Here is a 22506-nt window from a genome sequence, read left to right as displayed (position 1 = left end):
TGTAAAAGACCCTGATGCTGGGAAAGGTTGAAGGCAAAAGGAGAAGTGGGTGGCAGAGGACTAGATGGTTAGTTAGCCTCACTGACTCAATGAACATGATTTTGAGCAAACTCCAGGTGATAGTGGAGGACAGAGGAGCCTGGCATGCTGCAGTTCATCGGGTCCCAGAGTCAGAAACAACTCAGAGACTGAACAACAACAATTAGCTCATTCATTCTTTAAATAAATATTTATTGATCACTTGGTAACCACTTAGGATATATCAGAAAGTAAGACACGTTAAAAAAAACCCTGCCTTATTGTACTTACAATGTACAAGGGAAAATGGAACACATGATAAGCAGTGAATAAATAATTTCATAGTTTATTAGAAGCCAATAGGGGATTCTGAAAAATTATAAGAAAATAGCCTTACTATAATGCGGATTAGACAGAGTCCAAGGCAGGTTACTGTATTAACTTATAGAAATGCTAGCTTAATTCCTTGGCTTTGCTACTCACTAGATTCATGACTTCACTTCTAAAACACTTCTGCAAAATCAACTATTTTAAAATTTACCCCAAGGTGCTTACAACTACAACTTTCTAGTACTCTATGTCTAAGCTCAGCAACTCTGATTTATCACTGAGGATAAATTAGTGATATAAATGATAGTTTGAATAAACATTCAATGTCTATTGACATAGACAATATGTCTAAAAACCCTGACTTTGATAATGTACGAACAAAACATATTTGTTATGCTTGAAACTCAGGATGAAATTTATTCATCACCCAGAACTTTTGCATATGGAAAATTGTTAATTATTTCATAGAATCTTTGAAGTTATTAAAAACATTGCAATGGTATGCACAAACAAAATTCCTTCACAGTAGAACATGAAGAAAGTAATGTTTTATAAGGTTATACAATATAACACTATATTTATGATGTTATATAATGGCAAGTTTGCTTGGTGTTTTGGAATACAAAACTGTGGTGTAAAAAAATGTTAGATAGTCATAGTCTGGGTTTAATGTGCTGGATGTGCTTGCTGCCTGTCTACATTTTTCCAGGTGATTCTTCAAACTAAAGCTTAAATACTTAAGAATTTCAAATATGACAAATAGCTTTTGAAGTTGACTTTTGTGTGTGTGTCAGAGAAACACAAGATGGAACATAAATAAAAACAGCTCACAGAAACAAGGTTTAAGATCTGACATTTCTAAGCATCAGGTTTCTTCTGTCCTCAGGGAGATAAACAAAACTATTGAAAAACCCATTAGCTATATTTATAGCTCAGGTTTAATGTCCAGGATGTAAACAAAGATGCCAGACTGCCAGCTATCAACTTTGGTATGGAAGAAAACAGCTTCTCAGAGTGAACATTTTCCTCCTTTTCCCATCAATATTCACAAAACATGGCAACTTAATATTTTATGCAGCACACGGGGAGACTCCTTTTAGATTAGTTTCCATATAAATTTTTATTTTTTTGTGAACCATTGTCTGTGGAAAATTCACTGAACTGTTTTCTGCTATACTTACTTTTTCTTGGATATGGGTATAGTAGATTAGGGAAGCAGTGTTCAGAACTTTCCATAGCTCCTCACACAGAGAAGAAACATGTGAATTAATAACTAATGCTGTAGGAAATGTACCAATGAAATGTTCTAGGAAGAATATTTGTAGCTACTGGGAGGTGTATGAAAACCAAAGAACATCTCATCTTTCAAATAATTATAGCAGTCACAGGGTATGAAAAATAGACTTTTCCATACAGTTTCAAGGGGTCTTACTTGTATATTTCATGGATTAAGTATTTGTGTACCCCCAAATACACATGCTGATACTTTAATCTTCATTGTTGCTATATTTGGAGTAAGGAAGTAATTAAGGTTAAATGAGGTCATAAAGATGGAAACTTGATCTCATGGGCTTCCCTGGTGGCTCAGATAGTAAAGAATTTGCCTGCAATGCTGGAGACCTGGGTTTGATCCCTGAATCAGGAAGATCTCCTGGAGACAGGAATGGATACCCACTCCAGTATTCTTGCCTGGAGAATCCATGGACAAAGGTGCCTGGTGGGCCATAGTCTATGGGGTTTCAAAGAGTCAGACACAACTGAGTGAAATCATTTTCACTTGATTTCATAGGATTGGGATCTTTATTAGAAGAATCACCACAGAGCTCACTCTCCCCTCTTTCTTTCTCTTTTTTTCTTTCTCTCCCCATGCACACACAAAGAGGTCATGGGAACTCACAGTGAGATGGTGGCCACCTACAAGACAAAAGCAGATGCCTGAGAATGAAACTTTCCTTGCTGGTAACTTGATTTTGTGCTTCCAGCCTTTAAAAATGTGAGAAGTAGATTTCTGTTGTTTAACCCATTCAGTATATAGTACTGCATTATGGCAGCCCAAGTAAGCTAATACAGTTTTTAAAATTTAGGAAACACAACCATCTCTCTATATAAGCAAAACTCTCTAAGATAGTATTCTAAAGTGGAATTGACAGTTTCGAGAGAAACCCTGAGTTCACTGTCATTAGAGACCAAAAAATATTCAAAGACTTCTGTGTGTTTTGGCATCAACTACATAATTCAGTTGAATTGTACAATTCTACTATTCTAAAACTGGATGAAAACTTCTGATTCTGTGAACTGAATTAGCAATGCTGACCAGGAAATACATCTATAAAAGTAATGTAACTGTGTATTTTTAAAGTGTGAAAAAAGGGAAAAAAAATAGAAAAGGAGACTAAGAAAAAGTAAATTCCAATGTTGGTGAAAAAGATGGTTAAGAGAGATTAGGAAGTGATATTGAAATATGAAAGAAAAATTAGGGTGTTTATGGATTAACAACTGACCATAGTAGCTAGGGGAAAAATGATTACTACTACTTCTATACTGCTATCTCATAGAAACTTACATTACTCTTTTATTATTATCATTATTTTTTTAAATTTTATTTTATTTAACTTTACAATATTGTATTGGTTTTGCCATATATCAAAATGAATCTGCCACAGGTATACATGTGTTCCCCATGAGCTCCATGTGTGTACTCAAAGGTACTCTTTGAAAAAAAAATCAAATTCTATGTATAGATTACAAGTCACTGATGACAAATTAGGTATAGTTTTTAAATATCTAATAATCATTGAAGCAGAATGAATTTTCAACTAGTCACTTTTGAAGACTGATTCTATAATTTATAACCTTAAACATTACCAAACATTGTTAGACTTTTAAGATGTTCTCCACATTCACTAGAAATTTAACAGGTTTTATCTTCCATTCAAGCTTCTTTTTCTCTGGGACTTATTCCTTGAAATTGCTATCTTTATGCTGAATTAGTATTTGTCTCAGGAACACTCTTAATATAGCAAGAAAAATAGTCTAGAGAATTCTACTACCCTATGAATTAAACTAACAGTCCAAGAATCTTGGTAAGTAAGCAAAAGTCACATTCAGACAAAATTTACATATTTATTAGCTTTTGTATAAGCAGATATCTTTAAGTCAACTTTTTATGCACAAGTTGCCAGTTATTTTAAAATTCTTGCAGCTCTTATATGACAACCTGAAAATAAAATATTTGACCTTTTGTTTAGAAAGCTGTGAATAAGAATATAGCATAACAAGATATTTTTTCAGTTGAGATGTTTAACAGGTAAAGTTTGTTTCACAGGAATGTTCATCAAAGGTTTTACATTCTGTCTTTACATTGGCAAAGGAAGAAATCAAAGAACTGGTTCCCAAATGTTACATGTGCCAGTCCCTTAACAACTGATTGTAAAATCTTTTGAAGAAGACTATCAAGTATACTTTTCCATCTAAGAGAGCAAAATATTTTTATGTCTGTATCTCATTTGCCTATGATCAAAACTAATTGAATTTTTGGATGCTCGAGCTTTCGTTTTTCTTATAGTCTAACTCAACAAGTTTGTTGAAATCATCATGTAGCAATTTTGATTTGAAATTTTACATTCCTGTAACCCAGCTTCCATGTTGCTGCCATGGAAGTCTTTCAAAATAACTAGCTTAATTGTTTTATTGCCAATTTAAAATAATTCAATGTCACCCACTAGGAAAAGCCCACATTATTCAGTACATGGTATAAACGTGTGTGTGTGCTTGTGTAAAATTAGGCTGTTTCTCCACTTTCTTTAAAAATTACTTTCTACTCACACCACACCACTTGAAGTTCATCTCATCTATGCTTTATGCTAACCTCAGACAGCATAACTCCTGCTTTCTAAATGCCTACCTCTTCTCCACCATCAATAGCTTAGGAAATCAGGTTAGACTATTTTACTTACCTTTTAAATTTTATTTCAAAAGTCCATTCATTTATTTCTTGTATGTCAAAAACCTTCCTTTTGCAAGGTTTAATTATTCAAACCAACACTTGTGAGGCTATTGAACTTTGCAAATGTTTCTACCATAATACCTCTAGCATTTATTGCATTTATTTACTTTCATTGTCTATCTCCCACTTTAAGATCAGTGACTCTCAAGAGTTGAATTATATAAGAATATCTATGTTAGTGGGTGGTGACAGACATGGAGGAGGGGTGTCAAACTCCAAGATTTAATGTTGTTTATTCATTGTTTGTCACTAGAGTGAAATCATGAGATCAACTTGAGCCAAGGACAAGATTTTTTTTTTTTTGTCTCTTTGTAACCAGTACTCAGCAAAGTGTCTGGCTGCACATAAATACTTATTACACAAATGAATGGATGTTTTCTCATGAGAAGGTACAGATATCCTGAATGTACACAAACATTTTATTTTTCTTCTTGTAGTAAAATTTTAATTTGTGAGATAGAGGAAGCACCTGTTATCTACATGTATACACACACACACATATGTATATTTGTGTTTAATAAGTGTGTTTATATGGTGTTTATTTGTAGGTCCCATGGAGTCTGAACCCTGGAAGAGTGGAGTCTTTTCTCGTTTACTCCTTTGTATATTTGTATGTCTCAGCTTTTATCAGAATGTCAAATAGGTATTCAATAAATACTTGGTGATTAAATGAATGTATCTGCTGATACATAGTTGATGGAAAAGAATTGATGGTTTAAAAGCTGCCTCTGTTTTCATTAGCTGCTGTAGGAATCAAGATAACATTAATCTTTGGAAATGCAGTTTCCATCATCAGAGAAACAAAACAAAGTACACACACATGTGCACACACAGGCACATACTCAAATGACCTTTCCAATATAGAGATGGTAAACACCAGAGTCTAGGTTTTATAGTCTAGTTTAGAAAAATTAGGTACATTTTGCTGTGCATATTAAAGTAAAATGATTGCTTCTATTTCACAACCAAAGCTGTGACTTCAATGGAATTCTGATGATTTTTATCTATACAGTGCTGGGCATAAATTCTGTCATTTGATACTTGCCCCATAAATCTTAGTTGTCTTGAGCTAAATGTATTGACTTGAACTTATTTAGAACACAACAAATGGCAACATCAATACCTCATATATATTTGAGTTTATATTTGCATTATTGTTGTTGTCTAGTCGCTAAGTCATGTCTGACCCTTTTGCAACCCCATGCTCCTCTGTCCACCAGGCTCCTCTGTCCATGGGAGTTTCCACGCAAGAATACTGGAGTGGGCTGCCATTTTCTTCTCCAGGGGATCTTCCTGACCCAGGGATCAAATCCATGTCTCCTGCATTGGCAGATGGATTCTTTACCACTGAGCCACCCAGGAAGTCACTATATTTGTTTTACCATATAATCAAAATAGGAACACTTTAATATATTAGACCATAAAATACTTATATAATAGCTGAAAGTATTTACTTAAAATGAAAAGATTATTTTTGTATCCAGATTGAGATATTTTTAATATTTATTTTTATTTATTTATTTGGTTGCTGTGGGTCTTAGTTGCAGCACATGGGATATTTAGCTGCAATATGTGGGATCTAGTTCCCTCACCAGGAATCAAACCCAGGGAGCTTGGAGTCTTAGCCACTGAACCATCAGGGAAGCCCTGGATTAAACTTTTTTGAAAACCACATAACAGTAGCTTTCTGTCAATTACTATTTGCCAAACATGGCCAAACTATTTGCCAAACTTTTCCAACAAAGGTCGATAGTCAAAGCTATGGTTTTTCCAGTAAACATGAATGGATATGAGAGTTGGACCATAAAGCTGACTGCCGAAGAATTGATGCTTTTGAACTATGGTGTTGGAGAAGACTCTTGAGAGTCCCTTGGACTGCACGGAGATCAAACCAGTCAATCCTAAAGGAAATCAGTCCTGAATATTCATTGGAAGGACTGATACTGAAGCTGAAACCAATACTTTTGCCACCTGATGTGAAGAGCCGACTCATTAGAAAAGACCCTGATGCTGGGAAAGATTGATGGGAGGAGCAGGGGATGACAGAGGATGAGATGGTTGAATGGCATCACTGACTCGATGGACATGAGTTTGAGTAAGCTCCGGGAGTTGGTGAGGGACAGGTAAGCCTGGTGTGCTGCAGTCCATGGGGTCACAAAGAGTTAGACATGACTGAGCAACTGAACTGAACTGAACTGAAACATGGTCCTAAACAGTTTGTAAACATCATTACACTTGAGCCTACGAGTTACTGTTATTTCCACTTTACAGTTAAGGAAACTGAGGCACACAAGAGTTTGAGACTATCACAAGCTGGTTCCACTAGGATATTTGCCCTATTTCACACCATGCTGCCGGTTTGGTAATATCTTTCAGTGCAGGGCTGAAAATGAAAGCACAAATTTAGTGCCTGTGGAAGAAAACATTCTCTCTTCTGCTCTTGAAAATATGCAATGTCTATTCTAACTTAGATATGAAGGGGAAACGGAGTAGCAAATAGAATTTATAAACCACTGGTATAAATTTAATTTTTTTGTCTTTGAATATTTGCATTGAAATCTGAATAATAAAAAAACCCATACTTGTGTTCTATATTCATTTTATACTTCTATAGGGTAATTGCTTCTTTATAATAAAATATGAAAGGGTTGTTTCAGAAATTCTGATCATTATTCTTTTTCCAACTAGTCATGCCCAACAGATGTTTTTAAAATGATAAAACTGGTATAATCAACCTCATTAACATTAATATTTGAGAAATTACTTGCCTTTAATGCATCTAAGGCTAGAGCAGAGCTAATTGTTGTATTATGCAAAATTGTGAGGCACTACTAAAATCTTACCAGCTTTAGAATAAGTGAGCAGTACACCCAGAACACTGTCCCAGCATTTTTAAGGCAAAATTTGCTCTTGTTTCTTTTTGTAATATTTAATATGAAGCACATAAATTTTCCCCTCAAATAATGAAATAACTTCTTTCTCAAGTTCTTGCTTTCTCTCTCTTTCTCTCACACACACTCACACACATTTTAATCTAGAAGTTGCTCCATTGTTTCAGAGTAAATGCATGCAATGATTTATGTTTTATCTATCTCTACACCTAAATTCTAAGAGTTACAAAATACCACTTAGCAAACTTAGTGTGTCTGGTTGAAATTAGAGCCCTGCAATCTGTCTTAATGAATGATATTATTAATTCTGATAAGAGCAGAGTCTCTTATTAAGCATAGTCATGTTAAAAGTTTTATTTCTCTTTTAATCAAGACAACTGTATAGGCAAGGTAATGCTATCTGCCAAGCAAAGTACTATCTCTCATTGGACAGGGTGCTGAATTAACAATATCATATGTGACTGTGTCATCTCCATCTATTGCATTTCATTCATAATAAATAATGAAAAGTCATAATAAATAATGAAATAAGTAATCATCCATTCTTTTGTTAATAGTAAATATATTATTGAGCACCTTCTATGGGCCATATACTGTTCTAGGTTCTTTCAGAAGATGTAACAAAGATGGAAACAGATGAAGTATCCACCCTAGAGTTTATACCCTCTTTGATAGTAACATAAATATGAACAAGCTCCATCATCCCTTGCTTCTCTCACTCATCCTTATCCCATGGCAGTTTTTCTTGCTGTATTAGAACAGACCTCAGCAGGTATTCTTGTTATTTTAATCATCTTAAACTGCACCCTGGCTCACTATGAAACTTTCATCATGACTGCATCAAAGACCAATGAGCCATGGAAGAGTATTTCAGTCTCAGTTGACCATATGCACATGTAGAAGTGTGTAGGGCATGCATGTCATGATCTGCAAGTATCTTACCTGTCAGATTAAATATTTTGACACCTAACTAGTTTGGTGCTGAGAACTGAGTTAGTAATTTTTCCAGAAGGATCATGCAACAGAAGGCTTTTCATGGTCTGCTCTTAACAGTCAAATGTATCAGCAAATAGATTAGCTAGAAATTTACATTACACACTGAATAAAGTGCAACTAATTTAAACAGCTCCACAGTGTGTAATTTTTTTGTTTGGTGCCATTATCTAATTGAAAGAGAAAGATTTGGCCTGAATAAGCCTGATCATTAAATCAGTGTATCTTTAACTCTATGTCTGTATAAATGGGGGTTGTTTTGCCCTCAGGGGAAACTAGGCAATATTTGGAGACATTTTTTTGACTATCACAACTGGGTGGATGCTTTTGGCATCTCAAGGGTAGAGATGGCCAAGAATACTGCTTTTTGCTGTACTATGCATAGATCAACCCCCGACAAAGAATTGTCTGGTCCCAAATGTCAATAACATTAAATTTGAGATACCGTGATCCAAATAGAGTGTGAAGGAATAGTCAATATTTTCATTTCTGATATAATGTCACTCAGTTATCAATAAGGTTGGCCAGATTTAGAAAATAAAAAAATTCAGGATACCAGTTGAATTTGTGTTTCAAATAAATAACTTTTTTATAGCTGTGTCACAAGCACAGTTTGTTCTATTAGGGATAGGGTTGGGGAAGTCGCTCAGTGCTCATGTGCCCAACATCCTGCCTGAAAATAGAGCTTTTGCCTCCTGGAATATGGTCCCTCCTACACACACTGTTTGGTTTTGCCCTCACTCCTATGCCACAGAATTCCTTTTTCACAGAAGTCTAAGTATCAGCAAACTTACTGATGCATTCTTTTGATTTGTTCTGATTAAACTCTAAGATTTGTAAAGGCAAGGATAACATTTAGGTGCATTCTGCCTTTAATATAGCAGTCAGTTAGTAATCTCTTAACAGCCTAGTGAAGCAGAGGTCATGTCATGTGTGCATGGTCAGCCGTGTCCAACTCTTTTGGGACCCCATGGACTTTAGCCCACCAGGCTCCTCTCTCCATCAGGTTTTCCAGGCAAGAATATTGGAGTGGATTGCCAATTCAGTCTCCAGGGGATCTTCCCCACCCAGAGAACAAACCTACATTTCCTGTGTCTCCTGCATTTGCAAGTGGATTCTTTAACACTGAGCCACCTAAACAGAAGTAGGTCTTGAATAATAGAAAAAGTTCAGATAGTAGAGATTAGTTGAATAGATGTTCGTGATGGACAAATACATAAGTAGGTTTGACATATACTGAAAATGGTGTGGAAAATCATCAGATTTGAAATCATGCGAATGATAAAGCAGGAGACCTGGGTTTGATAACTGGGCTGGGAAGATCCCCTGGGGAAGGAAATGGCAACACTCCAGTACTCTTGCCTGGAAAATTCCATGGATGGAGGAACCTGGTAGGTTACAGTCCATGGGATTGCAAAGAGCTGGACACAATTGAGCAACTTCACTAGAATGATAAAGACTTAAAGGAGGGAAAAAAATATTTTACATGATTTTGAGCATCAGAAAGAAGGTTCAAAATGGTTGGGCAATGGAGTGCCAAACTAATTACTGGACTGAGAAGCCACCTGATACAAGGGAACTTCTGGAAAAGCAATCATTGGTTTTTAAGTAAAATAAGAAAAGAGCTGGGAAATATCAGCGTAAGACATCCAAATACCATGGAACCATTTGTTATTTATGCAGAGCACATATTATAACATTTAAAAGGCACATACTTTTCTTATTCTTAGGTATTAAATTCTAATTTCTGCATCTGTCTTTTATAAAACTACAATTCTATGAGGATGACTGAAATTTGACAAAGAATATAAAATCTGCATAAAATAGAATATACCTCTGATTAATAAATCTTCAAAGATAAATCAGAAAACTGGAACATAGTCATCTAAGGTCCTGAAGTGCTTCCAAAGTCTCTAAATTGTCATGAATGCAGCTCCCCAATATTTTCTGATTTATGCTCAATTTTTCAAAAAGATGCATTTTTGCCTCATGGTTAAGAAAAGATAGATGAATACGTATTTTCCAAAGACACCTATTAAAATAAGTCTTCAATGATGTCAGATAAAAGTCTCCTTTCATTTTTAGCAGAAAAGAGGCAGATCTCAGGTAAAGAATTTATTAAGTTTATATGTCAAATCCATTACATAACTGTTTATATTAGTTTGCATAATATTCTGTTGCACAATCAGTGCTATCAATTGATACCATCTCTATATAATTTGATTTTTTTTTTCTTTTCAAAAGTACCCTCCACTTATTTGATGTGACTGCCCCACATACATGTGTCTATAGTGAGTGTTCAAAGTAGTTCTCTCTGGTTGTTCTTTGCTCAACACAATGTAGGCAATTCTATAGATAGATGTTGTGAATTTTCTGAGTCTAATCTCAAATCTCTGAAGTTTTCACTTGGGTCTGGTCTTTGAAGAATGCCATTCACACCTTCTGTCCTTTATCTTCCTGTCTGCATTGACTTCCCTTTCATGCTATTACCAAATTCTACCTAATTCTAGATTCCTTCCCACATCACTTTCATCAGGAAAAACGTCTCATCTTTATTCCCCACAGTCCTATAGCACTTTATCTGAATACTTATTACATAATTTATACAACTATGATTTATATTATTAACAATTTATAAATACTTATCTCATTTTTTAACTTAAGAAACTGTGATATTTAGAGGAAGGGAGATAGCAGTGGGAAGTATACATGATTGATTTGTAACTAATCACAGTGTCTTAAACATCTACCTTGAAGATACTAAGCTTTCAGTAAATCTTTACTGAACTAATCCAAATGTCAGAAAATCAGTTCTAATAATTTTGTTTTGAAAAAAATAATGATTTTGTCAGAAAAAAATTCTGATATACATATAAATTAAAGAAATATGTGGTGGATGGTAAAACATCAAGGAACAATTCCTATCACTTGATTTTTGATCTTGAAAAAGTTACTTTGGGGGCACAATATATTGACACACGATCCTGCATATTTTTGCTATTTTCCATCTTTATAATTATGTGATGCTTGAAAATGACTACATGTAGTTATTAGTGTTGCCATTTAAACAATTAGAAAAATAGTAGAGTTTAATTTTTCCTTCTTTGTGGGATGAATGTGAGCACCAACTAGACAAAATGAGTAGAACTATAAGGATTATAAAAACAAATCATTGTTAGTACTACTTTTCATTTCATGATCTACTATGCTGGATTAAGAAATATTTTCCCCTTGCTTTATGTAAATTTTAATAAGATTAATAAAACAATGGTTTTAGACTGTTTTATAACTCGTAAATCATGTTTGTATATATTAACTCATCCCTCATAATAGACTTGGAAAATTGGGTTTATCTACACACTGCTAAAATTAGGCTCTAAAACAAAATTTAAAAATCTTAGCTATGCGTTTGTATGTGTGTTTGTGTGTGCGTGTGTGTGTGAGAGAGAGAGAAAAAGAATAAGAGAGAGAAATTTGTCTTTTCTTCCTTTTGCCCTAGAAAATTTGCATAGTGGGTTATTTTTAGTTTATATTTCTTTGTGATCTTTAAGCATGGTTTGAATAGTATGAAGCACAATATCCAAATATAATAGAAAATACTTACCATATTATTGCTATTTCAATAGCAAATAGAATGACCCAGCGTCTCAACATAACAGCCACTGGTTATCATCATATTTAGGATGGTATTGAGAAATAATCACTGGACTTCTGTTCTATTTGAGTAACTGGAAGATCTCATACGTGTGAAATAAAATCTCAACACTGTTCTTCAATATCTTCAGAAGATGAGATATTTGTATAAGCATATCTTCCTAAAAATATTCATGTTAATTTTTTTAAACTGCAGAATAATTCTAAACCTTTAGGCTTGTTTCATATGACTTAACATAAACTCAATGATGAAATTATGCAGTTTGGTTAATCATGAAGTTAGATTTTCAAAGCCTAAAAATCTCAAAACTAGCTAGAGGGATTCTTCTGTTTCCCAATATGGTATTGCTAATAGTGCTTTGACAAAGGTTTTATACAGTCCAAATGATGTTCTTTATTTAGTAGAGTTGATCACTTGTTGTATAAAAGCCTTAATTGAGGCAGTATTTGATGCTCTTTTCAAACTTATTTTGCAAATAAATTCCTTAATTTCTCTTTTCTGGCTTCTAGACTCATTGCAAAGCTCAGTCATGTCTCCTATAAAACTACTTTGATATTTTTTGTAATTTTATCCTCAGTCTAGATGTACTGATTTTTCAGAACTTCTCTCTTTTTAATTCCTTTTGCTAATATTCTGAATATATTTCTACAGTTTAGTTGATTTTCTCTGCATAAATATTGTCAGATTTTATAATCTGAAATTTCTCTTGAAGTTTATTTAGACTTACAATTTCAACGTTTTGACATCAGCACAAAGATGTCCCAATGTAATCTTATCTGAGTATTTCAAACAACTATATCATTTTTACCTCAAAATCTTCACATCTTTTTTCATCTCCTTGATTTCTGTTAACTATACAAGCATTACTCTAGATATCTTCAAAAGTTTAAATAAACCCTTGACATTAACATCTGATTTTCTCTCCTGTAAAAACTGATTCAACTATATGAATTCTGCTGCCTAACTACATCATGCATTTATTCATTCCTTCATTAATATTTTCATCCCTTTATTAATCCAGCAAACATTTCTCCTTTATGTCACATTTAACTGAATCTAATTAGCAGTATTCTGAGACAGACTTCTAGCTGATTTTTGTTTCTCCTTACTGTCACCATTGGAAACCACTGCAACACACAAGGCAAGTGCGTGCACACACACACACACACACACACTATTAAATACTAAATCACCAATCATAGTTCTACTAATTTTGCTTTCTAGTGGACAAACTTAATGATTTGTTGTTACTTTCCAGCTTAAGCCTAGGGTCCATTGGTCTATAACTTCCAGTGCCTCATCAGATCAGATCAGATCAGTCACTCAGTCGTGTCTGACTCTTTGCGACCCCATGAATCGCAGCACGCCAGGCCTCCCTGTCCATCACCAACTCTCGGAGTTCACTGAGACTCACGTCCATCGAGTCAGTGATGCCATCCAGCCATCTCATCCTCTGTCGTCCCCTTCTCCTCCTGCCCCCAATCCCTCCTAGCATCAGAGTCTTTTGCAATGAGTCAACCCTTCGCATGAGGTGGCCAAAGTACTGGAGTTTCAGCTTTAGCATTATTCCTTCCAAAGAAATCCCAGGGCTGATCTCCTTCAGAATGGACTGGTTGGATCTCCTTGCAGTCCAAGGGACTCTCAAGAGTCTTCTCCAACACCACAGTTCAAAAGCATCAATTCTTCGGCGCTCAGCCTTCTTCACAGTCCAACTCTCACATCCATACATGACCACAGGAAAAACCATAGCCTTGACTAGACAAACCTTTGTTGGCAAAGTAATGTCTCTGCTTTGGAATATGCTATCTAGGTTGGTCATAACTTTCCTTCCAAGGAGTAAGTGTCTTTTAATTTCATGGCTGCAGTCACCATCTGTAGTGATGGTGCCTCATATATTCTAACAAAACTAGATCATTCACTGTCTCCTGAACACTGTTTATGCATTTGTGGTCATAATAATCCTCTTCCTATTTCATCACCACAACCCATCTGCATCTGTCAAGGCTTAAATCAAGTCTCATCCTCCTTAAAGATTACTTTTGGACTAACCTTAACTCAGTGCTTTCTGTTTTCCTAGAAAGCTCAGTAAATCTTTATTTTCCTATTTCTCTCTGAATCTCTCATAATTGAGAGTTTTCAAACTGAAACTTGGGGAGCTTAAGGTTTCCTCAGAGGTGTTGCATAAATTGTCTTAAAGGGCCAAAGAGAGGAGTAAATGGGTATAGATTCAAATTTTAAAACTCAAACTTGAATCAAACACACTATATTTTTATTTTATTTTATATATAGTATATTTCCACCTGGTGGCTCAGCTGGTAAATAATCCACCTGCAATGCAGGAGACCTGGGTTCGATCCCTGGGGTTGGGAAGATACCTTGGAGAAGGGAACGGCTACCACTCCAGTATTCTGGCCTGGAGAATTCCATGGACTGTATAGTCCATGGGGTGGCAAAGAGTCAGACATGACTGAGCAACTTTCATTTCATTTCATTTCCACCTGACATGTATTTTAAAAGCAGAGTTTTCTGTTTTCATTTCTTGGAAAGTAAAGACATTTTAAACTAAATTTTATGTACTCATTTGGAATGGATCTATTTCTACCGTAAGTTTGTTAAGAGCAAAGGTTGTTTTGTGCTCATTTTTGCATCTTACTCCCTCCTCTAGCATCAAAGAGAGCCTGGGAGGAAGAGCATAACGGAAGGCTAAGTTAATCTGGCTGCTTTTCAGTGGGTATGTCTGGCTGAAAAAACCTATTTCTGGGTATAATTCATGATCCATCTCAGAGAGCTGAATTGAATCTAAAGATCTTTGTTATCCACAAGGAGGGAGTTCCACATAGCATGGTCTTCAGAGGCACTCTGATTTCAAATGTTATGTCTACCACTTGCTAGCTTAGTGATCCTGGACAGTTTTATACCATCTCTCTGGGTCTCAATTTCCTCATCTGTAAACAGTCAAAGGTAATAAAAATACCTACTTCACATGGTTGATGTAGAAAATAAGTGAGTTAAAATACATAAAACGCTTGGAGCAGTGTCCTGTCTTGTACACAGCAAGAAGTATATGTTACGATTTCCCTGGTGGCTCAGATGGTAAAGAATCTGTTTGCAATGTGGGAGACCAGGGTTTGATCCCTAGGTCAGAAAGATCCCTGGAGAAGGGAATGGCAACCCATTCTAGTATTCTTGCCTGGAGAATCTCATGGACAGAGGAGCCTGGCAGGCTACAGACCACGGAGTTGCAAAGAATTGGGCATGAAGTATATGTTAGTTACTTTCATTTTAGTGTATTATTTACATAAATACTGTATATATTTATATACTATATTTTATATTTATTTATTAGTGTATATTTGCATCATTTGTAAAATTAAATTACTTTGTTATAATTTTCAGGTCAAATAACTGCAATTCTATTTTTTAATATTCTATTCCTATTTGATACTTATCAATTAACCAGTTCATAGTAGTAAAGTATGTATATATATATATGTGTATCTTAATATTTTTCTCAGTTTTTTGTGTACCTAATCTCTCTAATTCTCATATGAATAAGAACTGCATTTTTAATTATTTGATCACCATCTTGAGAAGTTAAACCTAGTGCAGACTACTGATAAAGAAAAAACTCAACTTTAAATAAATTCTCCTAAATTTACCAATCTTTTCTAGAAGAACTAGACTGTGGATTTTTGCCAGATGATTCTTCTATGATTATGATGATATAAGAATGTCTTGCACCAGTAATCAGTTCACAAAATAGCATTCCATATGAATGTATCTTCTTTGCATTCTTTGTAGTATTTTAACAAAGCCATCTAAAAATATGCTTCAGCTATTTAATGAGTTTGTGCATGTTTGTTAGATTTGTTTTTCATTGTATTTTATGTTACTGCAGAAAGATAAAATTATAGGACTACTGCTGATTATATAAGTTATTGACCAAGGAATGTCTAAATATGCAGATGATATTAATAATAAGGAACAGTTTTAAGGTAATGAACTTATATTTGCTTAAAACAATCTGTTCAGATCATACATCATTCAGTATAGTGTAAGTTTTATTTATTTAAATATCCACCCGATTTTCATGTTGATTATAAGTCATGTACATGCTATTTACTTGCTTGGTCTTTTTTCTGTCTTTTAATGTAGGGAGATGGTTTTTAAATAATTATTGTGCAGAACATGTTCCATTACCAGGATCAAGGTGTTCTGCTGCTATAATTGAATAATGAGTCTTTTCCCAATTTGTAGAAAAAAGCACCTAGTGGATATATACATTTTTTTAATTTTATGTCTTCATTTCTAATATATTTGTCTCAGATTATCAACTCTTGTCTTAGATCATCAATACATATGCATGTGCCATATCTTATATGCCACAGCTCTGTGTGTTTGGAATTTAAAGGTGCCTTTCCCTGGATATCTCAGTGTTTCGCAAAGACCACTGTGACTTCAAACTGGCAGTGAATAATTTTGAGAATGACTCATCTGAGTAAGAATTGAAGAAAACAGAATGGAAATTATAGATGCAGAAAACATGAACTTAATATTCCTGACTAGCTAACCCATCTAGTGTAACTAAACTAAGTCATGTATCAAATGCCGTTAAAAAGTTTTCCAATAGGAAACTGATTGACAATCAAATAGAGTGGATATTAAAGCTTAGAGTCCTAATTTGGATGAAAATGCTCTTCATGACAAAATATTTATAAAAGTTTATTTGCCAACGGTAATGACAAAGTGTCTGAAATGACTGAGCGACTAACGCGCGCGCGTTCACACACACACCCACACACTACTGCTGCTGCTGCTGCTAAGTCGCTTCAGTGGTGTCCGACTCTGTGCGACCCCATAGACGGCAGCCCACCAGGCTCCCCTGTCCCTGGGATTCTCCAGGCAAGAACACTGGAGTGGGTTGCCATTTCCTTCTCCAATGCTTGAAAATGAAAAGTGAAAGTGAAGTCGCTCAGTTGTGTCTGACTCCTAGCGACCCCATGGACTGCAGCCCACCAGGCTCCTCCATCCATGGGATTTTCCAGGCAAGAGTACTGGAGTGGGGTGCCATTGACTTCTCCAACACCCACACACACCCAATGGCAATTCAAATACTGAAGCTAATTTTATTTAAAGTGAAAAGTGAAAGTGAAAATAACTCAGTCGTGTCTGATTCTTTGCGACCCCATGGACCATACAGTCCATGGAATTCTCTAGGCTGAAATGCTAGAGTGGGTAGCCTTTTCTTTTTCCAGGGGATCTTCCCAACTCAGGGATTGAACCCAGGTCTCCTTCATGGCGGGCGTATGCTTACTAGCTGAGCCACAAGGGAAGCCCAATTTTATTTAAATATTTGCATTTAAAAAAGATCCTCGTTTTGATAGCCATGATGCTCCAGATGGTTAGAAATTTACTTTTCATGGTGGGGACAGGAATCTGTTTCTAAGCCACAGAATTATGAGGGGCGGGGAGACAAAAGTAAGAATGAGAGTGAGAAAAAAAAGCAGGAAGGCAGAAGAGGGGAAGGGAAGAAGGCAAGGAAAGAAAGTCAAACTTGAATAACAGCCTATGAAAAGGGTATATAGAATCTGAATAGAATATGAGTCATTAATATCCTTATTTCACAACGGTGTCAATACAGACAATGATTCCCCGCACCCCTCCCCCCCCAGGTTTTAAGCAAGTATACTTTATCGCTTGATTTTGGACCATTATTGAAAAGAATATAATGTCATTATTTGCATAACTGAGAAATAGAATATTCTTTCCTCCTTCTGAAAGCCACTGTCCATAATAAAGATATATACTTTAATAAGGACAGACATAAGATAAGTATTGGGGCTTCCCTGATAGGTCAGTTGGTAAAGAATCTGCCTGCAATGCAGGAGACACCAGTTAGATTCCTGAGTGGGGGAGATCTGATGGACAAGGGATAGGCAACCCACTCCAGTATTCTTGGGCTTCCTTTGTGACTCAGCTAGTAAAGAATCTGCCTGCAATACAGGAGATCTGGGTTCGATCCCTGGGTTGGGAAGATCCCCTGGCAAAGGGAAAGTCTACCCATGCCAGTATTCTGGCCTGGAGAATTCCATGGACTGTTTAGTCCATGGAGTCGTCAAGAGTTGGATTCGACCAATCGACTTTCACTCTCTTTCACAAGTACAGACGTTTATGGAAAGTCACTCACTGTAGCGAATGCCAAGTTCAGGAAATCTATGTCTATATTCATTTGACATTTAAAATAAAAGCTTCTTTTCAAATCTGAAATATGCATTTTTGCTAAAATTAAGCATTTTAATTTTGTCATTATTAATTTTACCATTTATTCAATCATGTTTTAAAAAATAATTTGAAGTTAAATTGTTCACCACTCATAAATAGTTTATGTGTATATTTTCATAGATTTTTACCTAAGCGTTTCCAAATATACCTGCCCTTGCTTTCCACATGACATAACTTCTCTGTGAATAAATGTCTTATCTAAATTTACAAAGTCTCATGGGTAAAAGAAGCCATTGTCTTGGTCAATATTAGTGGAAGCTGGTCTTCCCAGGTGGCGCTAGTGGTAAAGAATCTGCCTGCCAGTGCATGAGATGTAAGAGATGCAGGTTTGATCTCTGGGTGGGGAAGATCCCCCGGAGAAGAAAATGGCAACCTACTCCAGTATTCTTGCCTGGAAAATCCCATGGACAGAGGACTTTGGCGGGCTACAGTCCATGGGGTCACAAAGAGTCACACAAGAGTGAACATCTGAGCACCTGTACAGAAGTGGTTAATTATTAAACTAATTTCCATGTTCAGAGATCTTCCTTTCAACTTTGTCCAAACTCTGTTTACTATCGCACTAGGGTGCAGCTGCTGGCTCTGTCTCCTAAGAGGTAATATTGTCCCTTATCCTGGGACAGCAAGAGCAACCTTGAGGAGTCTGAAATCTGCCTAAAAGTGATTCCAGATTCCAAAGAAAAGCACCCATTCAGAGCATTGGAAGAACCCAAATCAGGCATCACCCACTTAAAGTTATAATCCTTTACTAAAGGTGAGATTTTCTGACCTAAAATCCTAACAACAACTCGGTTTTTCATTAGTTTTAAATGAAAAACATTATAAAGTGCCACATGTATATTTAAAATGTGCAAACACCATCCACAAGTGTATATAAATTCTGTAAAGTGCCATAAAAGAAGTATGAAACTATCAGGTAAAAATGCAAATTGCTTTAAATTTTGCTACTTGGTATCTAAAATCCAGATACGATTATTAACAAACAGTTGTCTTATATGCAGAGACATGGACTTTTTTCATCTGCTTGACTTCCTTCTATACAATTTCCTTCAATACTTTCTCAGCTTCTTTGGGACTTATTTTATTATAATAGACAAAAACGAGGGCTAAATACAGACATAATGAAATCGTGCTCAGATAAGAACAATATGGCAGAGAAAGCCTCAGTTATGGTGCAGTTTGCCAGATGCATCTCTTAAGCCCACAATAAGCAAAATACACTTTCCAATTATTGGAATCCACAGCTTTTCAATTTTCCATATGTAAATATGGCATTCTACAAATTATAGTTGAAATGTAACTTGAGAATTTTCTCTCATATCCTTTTGTTAAAAATATTTTATAACAGGAAATAAATTTAAGGGAAGCAAATACAAATTGTTCTTATTTAAGCACTGATTGAATATTGAGAGACCTGTACATAAAACAAAATTTTGGGTTTAAAAACAAAAAGATGTTTTGTAAGGGAGAATGTTAACATATGAGATAATCTGTGGAAGTGTACCCAAATTCATACTTGGGTGACAGAATATTAGCAAAATCTCAATTTATATACAGTAGGCTCCAGAAAATTTCCCATACATTTTCTCTACAATGCAGAGGATATGAAGATATTTATTTTGTAACTGAAATAAGGCAAGGATCCAATCTTAAAAATGTTTGTTCCAGCTTTCATAATTCCAAGCAAGTGTGTTTACATCACATTTGTTTAAATTTATCACCCACCTTCTAAATCCAGTATTTATTTAAAAATTAGCGAATGCCACTGATTCAAGTTTTTAATGAACACCATGGCCACTTCACCCATTTTGATTGCGCTAAGAACAGAAAGCTTCTCTGGCCTAGGCTTTTAGCCTTATCCCATGATTAATTACCATGCTCTTGCAACACAATAGCAGTTTGATTTAATTAGCCTTATGGTTTTATAGACAGCTGGAATCAAGGCCTTCATTTTTCTGTATGAGATTTTATGCCCTTAGAGAGACAAGATTTTTACAGATGAAAATTATCTCTGGCCATTATAAAGAAAAGAGAATCTGCAAAATAGTAACATAAATTATATATAAAATATATGTAAAAACACTGAATAATTTAATCTCAAACTATTGAAAGAGTGACTGAGTAAATGATGAAATTGTTGCCTTTCATTAATACAAACAAATTGTAATTTGAGCAAAATAGTTAAACTGGTTGTATTAGATACAACCATCACATATATTTAGGAATGTTTGAGAGAAGAATGGAAATAATTATTTCAATGTGCTTTTGGAGATAGTTATCTCTCCACTGAGTACTTTTATTGATGACTCCTTACTGCATCAAGTATGTAGTTTCCAAAACAATCCATGGTTCACTAAGGATTCACCATTTTATTCTCAATTCCACAAGTTATTGTATATGTATGAATGATGACCAAATGAAGATATAAAAACATAAACTAATGATTCTTAATAATATATAGATAATATAAAACAACTACATATACATTCATACACACATATTTATGTGATCCTTATATTTTATGCCATGTATGTAGTCTATAAATGTTATGATCTAAAAACGTAACAAAGTGTTTATATCATCATTTGGTAATCATTCAGCCCTAGAGTTGAGGACTTTTTAAAAATAAATGAGGACAGCAATAGGCCCTACTCCCCTTTAGTTTGTTTATGATTTTAAGTTATTCATCAATCTTTAACTTTGCCATATACAAAATACATGCATAGAAACTAGATTAATAACATTCTAGCTAGCTACTTGGGGACAAGTTAAGGAGTGTCTGGTGTTTCAGTCTAGAGGTCTCAGCAGCAAGGCTCCCAGAATTGAAGATTGTCACCCTGTTTCTCAGTGTGATGCATAAGGATTTGATCAGTAGCTGTCTCATGCACACTTTAAATTGAATAAACTAAAAATCTTCCCAAGAGCTCCATTCATGATTTATAATGAATTTTTTGAGTACAGTCTTTCCATTTCACTTGCATAATATCACTAATCTAGGTCACTCTGATTGTTTTTGTTGTTGTTTGATCAATTAATGTTCTTTGCTTGGTTATTGTTTTTAGTGTACATTTTTGAGAACATTTTCAAGAAATTTTGTACTCTTAGCTAACTTGTACCTCAGAATAGAAGCAGGTTTTTTTTTTTTTTTTTTTTATGTTTTGTTCTGTAGCTGATCTTTTGTCTTGTTCTCAAATGCATTGTTTTATCCTTTCAACTTATTCCTTTCCCCTTGTCAGTTATTTGCATGGATTTAAAAGCATTTCAGCATCTTGCCAAATCTCTTTTTATCTTAGTTTTTCTAAACCTTAATCTATTTTCCTGTACTAAGTCTGTAATTCTGCCTCCCCAGTCTTTTATTCCTCCTGAACTTATTTTTAATCACGGGCATTTTTTTTCTTGCATAAAACCTGCAATACCCTATGTTACTTTTCATTCCTTATGGTTCTCACAGATTCAGAAGATCAGCATTTATATTAGCATTCTGGGCCACACAGATCCATTTAACTAGCTGGCAGTTCTTCCTACAGGTAGTTCAGCCAAATGGAAGAGAGTATCTGTAGGAAAGTTTGTGTGATGAATAACAGAGCTAATTATATATATTTATATATATTAATCATTTGCAATAATATTATTTGCTTCAGGAACAACAACAACAACAACAACAAAACAAAAAAAATCAAACTAGAATGCAAGTATTTGCTACCATTTTACCTGAACCATCTGAATCTAGCTTCTCTTCTCAGTTGAAGGCACTTGTTTTCAAACCCAGAGAGACAGCTTCAGCATTAACATCTATCTGCCCTAAGTAGGGGGTTTAGAGAGATACTTAAACCAGTAGTCTGAACACACCTTAAATACCTACTGGTCTAATTCTTTGTTTCTTCATTTCTGGGCTTCCCTGGTGGCTCAGATGCTAAACAGTCTGCCTGCAATGCAGAAGATCTGGGTTTGATCCCTTGGTCAGGAAGAGCCCCTGAAAAAGGAAATGGTTACACACTTCAGTGTTCTTGCCTGGGGAATTCCATGGACAGAGGAGCCTGGTGGGCTATAGTCCATGAGGTCTCAAAGTGACTGAGTCACTAACACTTTCACTTCCTCCTTTATAATTTCATCAGTTTTGGAATTACCCACCTGACAAAATTTTCAAAGGAACAACATACATGGTTATCTTTTTTTTTTTTTTCCATTGGTTCTCACCTCATTGTCTCCCTTCTCTCTTTTCTCTGTCAGGAAGCAGATATAAAACCCAGCTTGTTAAAATTAGGACCATATCTCCAGTTGGCTGGGTTTCTTATAAATAACTTTGCCGACAAAGGTCTGTCTAGTCAAAG

General features: G+C 35.2%; 1 long non-coding RNA gene across 2 annotated transcripts; it reads right to left on the bottom strand.

Annotated features, from left to right (window-relative positions):
* Positions 1–2118: 2118 nt before the first annotated feature.
* On the bottom strand, positions 2119–22150 carry LOC123334446. 2 transcript variants are annotated; one of them, XR_006552301.2, is made up of 2 exons: positions 22025–22150; positions 2119–2262 (listed from the first exon to the last, which is right to left on the bottom strand). It is a non-coding gene; the product is annotated as an uncharacterized LOC123334446 (long non-coding RNA). The 2 variants fall into 2 exon arrangements; XR_006552300.2 differs by lacking the exon at positions 22025–22150 and adding an exon at positions 11843–13023.
* Positions 22151–22506: the final 356 nt, after the last annotated feature.

Source organism: Bubalus bubalis, chromosome 7, assembly GCF_019923935.1.
Source record: "Bubalus bubalis isolate 160015118507 breed Murrah chromosome 7, NDDB_SH_1, whole genome shotgun sequence".
Taxonomy (NCBI): Eukaryota; Metazoa; Chordata; class Mammalia; order Artiodactyla; family Bovidae; genus Bubalus; species Bubalus bubalis.
The sequence above is the reverse complement of the archived record's forward strand: the minus strand, read 5'-3'. Positions and strand labels throughout refer to the sequence as shown.